Source organism: Myxocyprinus asiaticus, chromosome 20 (assembly GCF_019703515.2).
Source record: "Myxocyprinus asiaticus isolate MX2 ecotype Aquarium Trade chromosome 20, UBuf_Myxa_2, whole genome shotgun sequence".
In the NCBI taxonomy this organism is placed as follows: domain Eukaryota; kingdom Metazoa; phylum Chordata; class Actinopteri; order Cypriniformes; family Catostomidae; genus Myxocyprinus; species Myxocyprinus asiaticus.
The window spans coordinates 28,272,338-28,286,412 of record NC_059363.1 but is presented as its reverse complement, the minus strand read 5'-3'; the positions used below and the strand labels follow the sequence as shown (position 1 = coordinate 28,286,412).

The 14,075-nt window shown below is 43.0% G+C and overlaps 1 pseudogene; it reads right to left on the bottom strand.

Moving 5' to 3' along the window:
* Positions 1-368: 368 nt before the first annotated feature.
* LOC127411417 (UMP-CMP kinase 2, mitochondrial-like) lies at positions 369-12,514 on the bottom strand (annotated as a pseudogene).
* Positions 12,515-14,075: the final 1,561 nt, after the last annotated feature.

The following is a 14,075-nucleotide window of genomic DNA, read 5'->3' as shown; positions in this document are numbered from 1 at the left end:
TATGTTTTTTTTATTTTTATAAGATTATACATGTTTAAAATGTATATTCCATAAAACTTTTTATAAGAAGATCATAAACAGAAAGCAGGACTCTGGAACTGAAAAGAGAGGTATATGTACGGTATTTCTTTGTCCTAGCATATCACTTTTTATTAATGATCAGAATCTTTGTCCAAAAGAAACAGCAACAAATCAAAGAAAATTTAAATTGCCCGGATCAGATCTATTGCTTTTAATATCCCCATAAAGTCCCCTGCTTCCATCCTCTTTAGGAGTGAATGGTGAGCTGACCAACAATGAGTACTTGTGTTTAAATCTAATTGAAGTGATTGATGAATTCCCAAACCTCTTTAGTTAAGTTCCTGTGTTTCAGTGGGAATAAGTCAGGGTGAGGAAAGTGGATGCCGTGAACCTGCCTATGAGAGCTGACATGCATCGACACTCGCAATAACTTTCTCTATCGTGTCATCACTAAAGCTCTGTGGGAAGGGGAATATGTTGTGACATGTCCAGATATGAGCCCTGAAATACACGCAGGCTGCTTGCCACCAGCCTCGCTTTCAATCAACAGGCTCAGCTGACTGGGACTTTTACAGTGGGGGTTTTAGACGACTAGGGATGAAATCGTAACACTATACTACCATCTAGTGGAGCGCAGTGGTATTGCATGTCTTCCTGACTCGCAGGAATTGGTAGTTCACAGGTGACAATTGTTCCTAATTAAAAACAGCACTTGTTGCAGCACTTCTTGGGGAGAGGGGCTTGCATCTGGATTCTCTTGTAAGCTTCATCCACTCTGAAAACAAGAAGCATTTTGTCAATATTGCTATGTACTGTGTGTTGTTTAATCAAATGCCAATTCATATGATGAAAATTTATCAAATACACTATAAACAAATAAAGTTATTTTTCATAAATCATCTTTCTGAATATGTTTAATGGTAGAGAATAAACACTTCGTTGTTTTACTAAAAATATCTAAAGTAGTAAAAGTCTATTGTTATGTATTGTATATAATGTATTAAAAATTGTTGTATTTTTGTACTGTTATTTGGGTTAACATTCATTATGTTGAGTTCTGCTTCTCTTCCAGAAAACAGCTGAAAAATACACATTTGGACTTCACTCGAGTAGTAGCTTCCCATTTTTTCTTACAAAAATAAACAAACTAGTAGGTGTGTAACTGCCAGTAGTACATGTGGAAACTGCCGAATGGAACTTTTAAAATTGTTACTATAAAAAGAATAGTCATAATTTACTCACACTTATGCCATCCAAAATAGGCTAAAAAACAAACAAACAAAAAAACACACATGTCATTGTAACATAGTGTCTAGGAGTGGAAGAGAGGAGACATAGGAGTGGAATGTTTAAAACCTTTAATTATACTCGCTGGAGTGGAAACAAACTATTAAACAACACTTCTTAAACACAAAGTAGCACTTCATTAACTCAACGAAACACTTCAAGGACTGACAAAGGAGTGGGTAAAACTGGAGGATATTTATACAAAAGGAAATAATGAGGGAATGGAATACAGGTGATGATAATGAGAAACAGATGGAAGTGATGAGGGCAGTGCACTATGGGATATGATGTCCGGGGGAAAACTTAAAAATAAGAGTCCTTGAAGAAAATGGAGACATTACTTTAAAGGGAGACTCCTGGCCGCCAACGACGGATGAGGGTATGATGACGCAGAAGATGAAGGATCCAAGGAGGATGATCAGGAGGCCTAGGGGGTGGCTTCAGGGCTGAGAATGGATCCGGGAGCCTGGGAGGGACTGGGTCAGGAGGCCTGGGAGGCTGCCACAGGGCAGAGACTGGGTCAGGAGGCAGAACCGCTGGGGAAGCGGGCGGAACCGTGGAAGAGACTGAGGGCGGAGCCAAGGGAGGCAGAGCTGTAAGAGGCTCAAGGGGCAAATCCGTGGAAGGCTCGGGGCAGAGAGCAGTGGAAGGGTACAGGCTGAGACTGGGGATCGACCTCCATGATCGTGAGCATGGGAACGTTAACCGTGGCAGGCTTGGGCACTGGCTGTGGTCCGGGGTTACCGCCATAATTCACAGAATACGGGGGAATTGCAACCTCCGTGGTTGCTACCGCTGCCTGCGATGGGGAAATTGACCACCGGAGCTTGAAGAGGATGAACCCCCCCCCCCCCAAAAAATTTAGGGGAATTGTATGAGGAGGAGTTACCTTGGAAACAGGGGCCGTGGAAGGCATTACCTTGGAAACGGACGATATTGAGGGGTGATGGATGAAGAGTGTGGCTCGGACGTATTCCAAGAAGGAAAGATTATCTACTTCTGGAAGAGCAGTGGGACGGTGGATGTTCAAGCCCATTCTGTAAATAGCACAGAGGTAGGGGTCCGAGATAGTGGTGGAAGATGCGAGTTGACAAAACTTGCCAGTGTAATCCAGGAGAGGAAGTTCTTGTTTGGGCACTGGCTGTGGTCCGGGGTTACCGCCATAATTCAATAAAGATCTTGCCTTAAACCTTGTTTGCTATTCCACATACTCAAACTGGCATGCCGCGTTCAGTTATGACACACTGGAGAACCAATGGGAGTTAAACTTGATGCAACACATTTAAATGTGCCAGTTTCTAATAGAACACAAACACAAATGAGATTATGAGTGAATAACAATTTAAATATCTGACTAGCTCTCACACAAACCTATTATATGGCTTAAGAAGACTTGGAATATAGTGCACAAGTTAAACTATTTTATGTTTGTTTGGGTTTTTTTCCCTTTTTGGAGCTTGTAGTCACTGTTTGGAAAAAAGGAGCATGTACATTCATCAAAATTTCTCCTTTAGTGTTTCACGAACAAAAAAAACACACACAAAAAAAGCGTCGAGTTTGAAACTATATAAGTGTGAGTAAAGGATCACATAATATTCATTTCGGGGTGTACTGTCCCTTTAAGCGTTATCATGAAGTACAAGTGGGTAGTTATGTACCTTTGAAATTGCAAGACACATTTACAGTTGGTTGAACTACTTGAGTCTGAACAGTTGATTGACCTTTAACTCTGTCTCCTCAATGGTTTTTCCCTGTCCCCTGTCCCTGAGTCTTCTCAGTCTCTCATCTGGGTTGACAGTCAGGAGCAGCACCAGGTCTGGCTGGAGCAGGTCTTCTGGCCACTGGTACAGTTCTGAGCTTAGTCTATGGAGGTTTTCCACTCTCCCACTTACTGCTGTGGCAATGGCATAAGCTGCTGTGCTGTGCCAGTACCTATCAGAGATCAATAAAACTGGTTCTTCAGGGTTCAACTACAGTATATTCTCTTCAACTCATACTTGTTAAACACCAGTGCCAGAAATGAACTTGCTTTTAATTAATGGCCAATATTTTCACCCTGGAATTTATTTTCAGGGGCATTTTTACCATTATGAGGGCATACTTTTTGTAAAATAACTAAATAAATAAATGTGTTGTCCATTTGTCAGTAAAGTGTTTTAGATCGTTCCGCAGACAAAACATTGATAAAATATCTGTCTATGGGGATGGAGGCGTGGTCGTGCGTCTGTCTGCAGGAGAGGGAGAGCGGTAAGGCTCGTCACCTAGGTTGTAATTATCTCTAACACCTGTCTCTTGTCATAGTGATGGCGGAGGGAGATTTAAAGGCCACAAGCTCACCACAGAAGGAGAGAGAGAGAGAGTATGAGCTTGACGCTTACTGATGATCTGACTGTGTGTTCCAGAAAAGGATATTTGTATGACCTGATTGAGTGAAAAGACTGTATTAAAATACCGTGAACCTGAGGTGAAAGGAAATAAAAAAAACCTTGCCTGCACTGCTTCGTTGCCTCCTGTCTCCTCCATTGCCCAAAGAACTTGTTACACTGGTGACAAAACCCAGGAATTGGAGGACCACACTGCTATTGAATCTTCACCGCTGGGCGAAGTCATCAAATCCCTCGCCAGCATCCAGCAGACACAGCACCAAGCCCCTCATCGAGTTACACCTGGAGCAGGAACAGCAGTTCCAACTCTTGCTCCAGGCCCAAGCCAAGGACTGGCAGGTATTCCAGAGCCTGATTGAGAGGGAGGGGGCTGGCGCTGCAACCCCCCCGGAGCCCACTTCCCCCATCACCCTGATGAAGCTGGGGCCCAATGACGACCCAGAAGCCTACCTCGACTTATTCGAGAAGACCGCAGAAGTGTGGAAGTGGCCACCCGACCAGTGGGCGGCCCGCTTGTTGCCGCTACTCTCCGGAGAGGCACAGCTAGCGGCCCAACTTCCCGCCACCAGCCTCCTCAACTACCTGGATCTGAAGAAAACCATCCTGCAGCAGGTCAGCCATAGTCCAGAACAAAATCGCCAGTAGTTCCGATCCCTGAGATTCGGCAGACATGGCCGCCCGTTTGCCTTCGCCCAACAGCTCCGGGATGCTTGCCGGAAATGGTTGCTGGCTGAGGGGACCCGTGGTACCATGGACATCATTGACCTGGTGGTACTGGAGCAGTTCATCGCCCAGCTTCTTCGTGGGATGGCCGAGTGGGTCCAGTGTCACCACCCGGTTGGAAGAGGCCGTCCAGCTGGCAGAGAACTACATGGCAGCGCTTCCAGGAGGCATCAAAGCAGGTTCTCTTTCTCTCTCTTCTCTCTCTCTCTCTCTCTCCTGCATCTCAACCCCCACCTTCCCTCTCGCCCCTCCCCTTCCCATCCTGTTCCAGCTCCCCAGAGGTGGGGAGGAACCCCTCCCAAACCTTTTCCCTGGACTAAATGGTCCTTCCCCGTGTCTCCCTCTTCTCCTGTCTCTCTCCACTCTCCTTCCCAGGTTGGCGGGTCTGCCCCCACGAGCAAGGTAGGGAGGCAGGGAGGCCTGGGATGGGCTGCTGGGGCTGCAGGGAAGCTGGGCACTTCCAGGATCATTGCTCGGCAATGGAGGTGGTGACACTGGTCCGGATCCCTGACGCTCCACAGGCTGCCCCCGATTGGGCAGGGATGTATCGTATACCAGTAAGTCTAAAAGGGGATACATACCAAGCTTTGATTGGTTTGAGGCTGTTCTCAAATCTCCATTCACCATCACTTGGTGCAAGACGGGGCATTGGGCACAAATAAACGGGTAAGGGTGCAGTGTGTGCACGGGGATATTCATAGGTATCTAGTGGTTACTACTGAGATACTATTCAGGGGAGAAAAGCATAGAGTAGAGGCCACGGTTAATTCCCGCCTCACCCATCCACTGATTTTGGGAACGAATTGGCCTGGTTTTAAGAATCTATTTACCTGTTGATGCTCATTGACCCCACCCATGGGTTTGACTTTACTTTGCTTAAATGAGTTCACATTTACTATATAGTGTGCTGTTCAAAATTGTATGATCACTACAAGAACTGTATGAATTGTTAGGTATTAAATCAATTCACACCAGTGTTTACCACCCACAAACAGATGGGTTGGTGGAACGATTTAACAAAACCTTAAAAAACATGATTCGTAAGTTCGTACACGAGGACGTCAGGAATTGGGATAAGTGGCTCGATCCCCTGTTATTTGCAGTATGAGAGGTCCTGCTAGCCTCCACAGGGTTTTCCCCATTCGAGCTACTGTACGGGCGTCGGCCACGCAGCATGCTCGACATCATACGGGAAGCTTGGGAGGAAGGACCTTCAAATATTAAAAATGAAATCCAGTACGTTTTTGATCTTAGAGCAAAACTCCACACTTTGGGGCAGTTAATACAGGAGAATTTGTTCCAAGTTCAGGAACGTCAAAGCCGGCTGTTTGACAGGGGCACTCGACTACAGGAATTCACACCGGGAGATAAAGTGCTTGTATTACTGCCCACCTCAAGCTCTAAATTACTCGCCAAGTGGCAAGGGCCTTTTGAGGTCATGCAGCGAGTCGGAGATCTCGATTATGAGGTTAAGCAGACGGATAGTGGCGGGGCATGTCAGGTTTACCATCAACCTCCTAAAAGCATGGAGGGAGGCGGTCCCTGTGGCTCTAACAACGGTAGTCCCCAAGAAGGCGGAGCTTGGGCCAGAGGTGATGCTCAAACCAAATTCATTCACCCCGTTCCCTTGTGGAGACCACCTCTCATTGTCTCAGCTCACAGATGTGGCCAAGTTGCAAACGGAATTTGCGGACGTGTTCTCGCCACTTCCCTGTCACACGAACCTCATAGAACACCATATCGAGGCCACCCCAGGGGTGGTGATTCGTAGCTGGCCCTATCTCCTTCCTGAACACAAAAAAAAGGTCGTTAAGGAAGAATTAGAGGCTATGCTTGATATGGGCATATTAGAAGAGTCGCACAGAGATTGGGCCAGCCCGGTGGTTCTGGTGCCTAAGAGCGACGGGTCAGTCCGGTTCTGTGTAGACTATCGCAAAGTGAATGCAGTGTCCAAATTTGATGCGTGCCCAATGCCTCAGATTGACAAATTGCTCGATCAGTTGGGCTCGGCTCAATTTTATTCAACACTGGACTTAACAAATGGTTATTAGCAGATCCCTTTAACTCCAATCTCCAAAAAACAGCTTTTTCCACACCATTCAGATTACACCAATTCGTGACCCTTCCGTTCAGTTTGTTCGTGGCCCCCGCCATGTTCCAGCATCTCATGGACAAAATCCTCAGACCTCATACAGCATATGCCACTGCATATTTAGATTATATTATTATTTATAGCAATGACTGGCAGCAGCATATGCAACAACTGAGGGCTGTCCTGAGATCACTACGATGGGTGGGGCTCACGGCCAACCCAAAGAAGTGCACAATTGGGTGGGTGGAAGTTTGGTATCTGGGGTTTCACTTGGGCCATGGGCAGGTGCGTCCCCAGGTTGACAAAACCACAGCAGTCGTGGCCTGTCCGAGGCCCAAGACCAAAAAGGAGGTGAGACAGTTTCTGGGGCTGACTGGCCACTACCGAAGTTTTGTGCCTAGTTACTCTGATGTCACCAGCCCGCTGACTGATCTTACTAAAAAGGGGGCCCGAATCCGGTCCAGTGGATGGAGAAGCGCCAATAGGCTTTCTAAAAATAAAGTCAGTGCTTTGTGGGGGGCCGCTTTTATACACTCCTAACTTCTCTCTCCCCTTTATTTTGCAGACGGATGCATCATACAGGGGGCTGGGGGCAGTGCTCTCACAGGAGGTGGAGAGGGAGGAGCAACTGATGCTGTACATTAGTTGTAAGCTCTCACTGAGGGAGACTAAGTATAGCACCATGGAGAAGGAGTGTCTGGCAATCAAGTGGGCCATCCTCACCCTCCTCTACTACCTGCTGGGGCGGGCCTTCACCCTCTGTTCAGATCACACCCCACTCCAATGGCTCCACTGCATGAAGGATACCAACGCACGGATCACCCGCTGGTACCTGGCACTTCAGCCATTCAAGTTTGAGGTAATCCACAGTCTAGGAGTACAGATGGCTGTGGTTGACTTCCTCTCCAGGAATGGAGGGGGGGGGGGCATGGTCGTGTGTCTGTCTGCGGGAGAGAGAGACCGGTAAGGCTCGTCACCTAGGTTGTAATTATCTCTAACACCTGTTTTTTGTTATTGTGATGGCAGAGAGAGACTTAAAGGCCACCAGCTCACACAGAAATAGAGAGAGTATGAGCTTGATGCTTACTGATGATCTAACTGTGTGTTCCAGAAAAGGATATTTGTGTGACCTGATTGAGTGAAAAGACTGTATTAAAATACAGTGAACCTGAGGCGAAAGGAAATAAAAAACCTTTGTTGCCTCCTGTCTCCTCCAGAAGAGAAACTTGTTACACTAAGAACATTTAGTATACAAAGAACTCCAGACAACACGAGTTGTGGAAAATCAGATGTGATCTAGATGTGATCCGTTCGTGCCATTGAAGAGACTGTAAGTCTATCCCTCACAGCCTCATTGTCTTCCCATTAAAAATCAAATATAGTGCTAGCGTGAATAAGGTCTATAGACAGACAGTGCATTACTAAGTGTTTGCTAGGATGTTCTGGCTCATTGCTAGGTGTTGCCAGGCTGTTCTGACTGGTTGCTATTTATTGCTATTCTGTTCTAGCTGATTGCTAGGGTTTTCTAGCTAGTTATTAGAATGTTGCTAGATTGGTTTGAACATTCCATTAATGGAAGACTATGGGATTTTGGGGATTTTCAATGTTGGATCAGTTAGAAAAAACATAGCAACCTGAGTCAGAACAGTCTGCATATTTGTGCCAAATTTGGTGGATGTAGCTTGAAAGCTCTAGGAGGAGTTACAATGGAAAATTTTGGTCTAAGAATAACCAAGTCTGTAGAATAACAGTATGTTGGCCTTGTCAACTCAAGCCAACATACAGTAAATATATCAAATATTTGGACTCAAGATGGCGCCGAATATGGCTACTGCATTGCGAACTCCGACCCAATGTTGCAGTTTTTGGTTTGTTTTGTCTACAGTTCTTATGTTTTTTTGTCTTGGATGTCTTCTGCCTTATTTTCTACAATAGACAAACACTTTTGGACATTGGTTCTGCAATAGCACACCGAAAACCGGACTTTAAATACCTCAATGCTGACCTGCTGTTTACAAACATGACAGCAGAGCCCTTTGTCTGGGCAGAAAGGGGAAGGAGAGCCGGTGTTCTCATCAAACTAAGATGTCGCACAAATTGACCCCTGCTACCCAGTATTCTACTGGCAAAAGTTCAGTCTCTGGACAACAAGCTCTGTGAGCTGAGAGCACGGATCTCTTTCCAACGAGAGACAAGGGACTGCTGCATTATCTGCCTTACAGAAACTTGGATGTCTGCAGAGATTCCAGACTCAGCCATCGAACCCGCAGGGTTCTCCATGCACTGAGTGGATAGAGTGAAAGACCTAAAAAAAGAAAAAGCAGAGGTGGTGGTGTATGTTTTATGATCAACAAATCCTGGTGTGATCAGAGGAATGTACATTCTATCAAGTCTTTCTGCTCTCCTGATCTGGAATTTTTCATGCTTCTGTGTCGACCAATCTGGCTACCGAGGGAATTCACGGCGGTCAATATCACAGCTGTGTACATCCCCCCACAAGCCGACACAGACCGGGCACTCAAGGATCTCTATGGGAGTATAAGCAAGTAGGAAACCGCGCACCCTGAGGCCACGTTCATTGTGACCGGGGACTTTAACAAAGGCAACCTCAAGTCAATAGCACCGAAATACTACCAACACATCAGTTTCAACACACGAGGGGACCGGGTTTTGGACCATTGCTACTCTCCCTTACGGGATGAGTTTGCATTAAGTTTGCTGATGATACGATGGTGGTAGGTCTGATCACTGACAATGATGAAACAGCCTACAGAGAGGAGGTGCACACTCTGACACGCTGGTGTCAGGAGCACAACCTCTCCCTCAACATCAGCAAAACCAAGGAGCTTGTGGTGGGCTTCAGGACAAAAGACAGAGAACACAGCCCCATCACCATCAATGGAGCACTGGTGGAGAGAGTCAGCAGCTTCAAGTTCTTTGGTGTCCACATCACTGAGGAACTCACATGGTCTGACCACACTGAGGCCATTGCGAAGAAGGCTCACCAGCGCCTCTACTTCCTGAGATGGCTGAGGAAGTTCGGAATGAACCACCACATCCTCACACGGTTCTACACCAGCACTGTAGAGAGCATCCTGACTGGTTGCATCACTGCCTGGTATGGCAACAGCACTGCCGTCAACCGCAAAGCCCTGCAAAGGGTGGTGCGAACTATCAGACACATCATTGGAGGTGAGTTTCCCTCCCTCCAGGACATATCTACCAGGCAGTGTGTGAAAAAAGCTCAGAGGATCATCAGAGACTCCAGCCACCTGAGCCATGGGCTGCTCTCACTGCTACCATCAGGCAGGCGGTATCGCAGCATCAGGACCCACACCAGCCGACTTCACGACAGCTTCTTCCCCCAAGCAATCAGACTTTTGAACTCTTGATCTCTCATGATCAATATACATCAGCACTGCACTTTATTAATCTTACACTGGACTGTCATAAATGATATTCTCTCTTAACAACACACTGGCAACTGACTATCAACCGACTGTATATTTTATATATACAATTTTTTATTGTATACTGTGTATTCTATATTGTGTGTTTTGTATATATTATTATTTGTATATTGTGTTGTGTGTAATTATGTGTATATTAGATATGCAAATTGTGTTGTGTAAATTTGATGTTTATTGTAAATTGGTATATGTCTCATTCACCCACTGTTGCATTTGTGTATATGATTGAGTGACAATAAAGGGATTTGATTTTGGAAAAAAAATAAAACATTTTTTAGATGAATAAACTAGGGGGCATTTTGCAACCACATATTAAATATCTGGGGCGTTTTTGTCACCCACGCCATGAGGCCTGGTTAATTTCTGACTCTAATAAACACCAAGGAATAATAAATTATGGTTTTGTTTTCATTGTTCTAGCAGCTGTATTTAAAATTTAAGTGAGGCTATTTTTGCACTCCATTTTGGGCTCTAAAGTGATTTAGACACAAAAAAATGAAAATTTTGTCAAAGTTTACTCACCCTCATGTTGTTCCAAATCCTTATTACTTTCTTCCTTCTACTGAACAATAAAGGAGATGTTAGGCAAAATTACTTACTATTCCATTCAATGACAGTGAATCGTGACTGAAGCTAAAATTCTGCTTCACATCTTTTGTGTTAAACAGAAGACAGAAAGTCATACCGGTGGGTTTTGGAACAACATGGAACAACTTGAACTGTCCCTTTGACATAGATAGTCTTCAACATTTTCTATAGTGCTGCCCAAACAGCAACTGAGTGTACACATCATCTTTACCTGTCCACTATGACAAGAGCCCCTGAGGACTCTTTTCCAATGTGGCCTGCGGTGATGTAGTTCCCCAGAGCATAAAAGGCCCTGCGGAGCCTTGGTGACTCTGAGTCAAAGCGCTGTCTTAACGGAGCCAGGCACTGGGGAGGAGACTTCAGTAGTGTGGCATTCAGAGACTCCCACAGGGCTTCTGTGAGAGTAGTTTTACCTGGGTTCATGAAGAAATCAGGAGATGGTATGGAGAGAAGACATTGACTGAAACAATTTAAAAGTGATATATACTGTGTGTGTGTGTGTGTGTGTGTGTGTGTGTGTATGTATATATATATATATATATATATATATATATATATATATATATATATATATATATATATATATATATACTGTATACTGTATATATACAGGGTTGGGGAGTAACAAAATACATGTAACAGGAATACGTATTTAAAATACAAAATATGAGTAACTGTATTCCACTACAGTTACCATTTAAATCATTGGTAATTAGAATACAGTTACATTCAAATAGTATTTTGATTACTGAAGAGATTACTTTGCATTTTATTGTCATTTTTTTCATTTAATATTTAGACCTTTCAGATGGAAAACATTTATACATATAAATGATGCGATCCAAAGTGCATTTGAACAGCGGTGAAACACTTTCTTATGATGTGTTATATTCATACGAGCAGACAGAGAAGTAAGTTTGAAGTAAGTTTGGAGCAGAAGAAATAGAAATAAACCTTGTATAAATTGTCAGCTTTATGCTAAGATAAAATGCTATTTCTAGCCATTTCACATGCACGTTACCAGGCATGATTATATTTTTTTATCAAGAAAATCCACGTTGGATCATAATTTATTTTTTCTAGTAAGACCTTTGATATTAGGGCAAAAATTATATTCTTGATAATAATTTTTGTATTGTTTTCCTGTAAAAATATCTAAAAATCCTTAAAACAAGATAAATTTGATTTATCTTGTTTTAGAAACAACACTGCATAAGATATTTAGGTTTTTCAGAGAATGTATTTTAACGTGTATTTTGTCTTACTGTACTGGCAGTTTTTATTATCAAAACAAGTGAAAAAATCTACCAGTGCTGAAGAAGTAATCCAAAGTATTTAGAATATGTTACTGACCTTGAGTAATCTAACGAAATATGTTACAAATTACATTTTACAGCATGTATTCTATAATCTGTAGTGGAATACATTTCAAAAGTAACCCTCCCAACCCATACATACATACTATACATATACATACATACATATACAGTACATATATGTATCTAGATGGTCTTTTTTTTTTTTTTTTTTACTGTATCACCTTTGAATTTTCAGATTAGATTCTGAGAATCTGAGTACATGTTATACAACATTAGAGGTACAAAATGAACCTGTAGCATCCAGTCCCTCAATCACAATGACTGGAAAACCTTCACTTCTGCTTGTCCACAAGCTGCAGCACTTCCTTAGACTCAGGGATAATGTCACTGCACTAGGATGGGCAGATGAGGAGTCTTGGTTTAGATAGCCTACTGTCACTTTTAGTTTCAGTGTAATATAAACAACCAGACAAAAATAATCAGGACCTTGTTTATCATCCTCCTACCTCTTGAAGGACCTTATAGGCTTCGTCCATCCAGTTACACGTCAGAGTTCTTGATGTTAAGTGTGGATTGGTGATACGCTGGTGCTGCTGCAGGTGTGACGTAATGCCTCTCTACCCGCTCCATTTGATGGACAGGTGACCACGACTCCTGCCAGCAGTACTGACCCTCGCGCTTGTATGAAAACACACATACTGATTTATTTTGGTTGTATTTCTTCCATATTTCCTATGAAAGGGCTGTAGTGGATTTGCTCCGTATATAAAAATAATAATAATAATAATTATCGGCAGTGTTTTTGACATCCGGGACAAAGCAGGACGCTTCGAAAACATCGCAATCTCGTGCCAGTTTTTCTGACAACGCGCGTTTTATTTCTGCGTGAGCTCGCGCTTTCTGAATTGTGTTATCGCAGTGGACTTGCAGCCAGTAGCGTTGCCCATCCTCTCTGAAGACCTGTTGATAATCATGACGCAAAATCTGAGGGCTTGTGCTGAATGTGAAATAAAAAGGTTCGGTGCGCAAATCAAATTCCACCGCAAATACGCGAGAACACAGCTGTCCACAGCGAAACATTGCTCTCTTTAACACGTGAGGCCAGAGCGGCATTATACAGGGAATTTAGCGTCTTTTTTTCAGCTGGAGGACAGTGTTTTACAAAGAAACGAAACTAGACTGGAAAACGAAATTAAGATGGCCAGCAATCGTAACTCCCAAAAATGCCTCTCTTGAGTCTGAACTGTCAAACTTTATAAAACTAACAGCAGTGTAGCCTACCGGAAAATTGCACGTTTGCACATTAATTAAGCTTGGTCACACTTTACAATGTGTAAAAACTGATGATGAGTAGGCTAATGCTAACAACTAATGTAATTATTTGTGCTGCTACTTGTGAATTTTATTTATTAGAATCAATGTTCATAAATTACTTTTATAGTTATTCTATTATTGTCTTATTTTTTTATTATTATTAATATATATGTTTTTATTATATTGGGTATTATAAGGTTAAAGTGAAAATACAAAGTAATGAGTAATGCTAACAACCTGTAAACCCTAAATATGTATTATTTTATGTTACTGCTTGGACATGCGCACCTGACTGGTGAAAAAATTAAATAAAGTGGAGAAGAAAAAAGAGTGCAGATAATTTTTCTTTTGTAATTGATAAGGCTGCTTGGAAATATTCCCACATTATTTTTATTATAATTGAGAGTTACTGTTAATAATAAATATTATTGTAGTTGTATAATATAGGCTAATCATTAATATAATATTATACAACAACAACAACAATAATAATAGGTTTTATGTTGTTATTTATAATTACTATTGTTGTTTTACTGTAATATAAAGGGTCACCTAATGTATTATTTTCTGGTGGTTGGTTGATGATGTTGCAGGGCAAGGAACAAAGCACTATTATGTATTCCTATGACGCAAGAATGAGGTATATGCCCTATCTTAATTGTCCTGCTTTATGATGAGGGCACAATGAGAAGTAAGCTCCTGTTGCACCAAGTTGTATTAGAAAAATTATCGTATGACCATGACTCGACAGATGTTTATCTTTCGTTTTCCGATCCACGTAAGCAAGAAAACAAACTGAACTTGCACTGCGGTGCGGTGCGAGTTCTCCTCTGTGCATCAGAGTTTGGTGGCATCAAACCAAGTCGGAGTGGCAAAA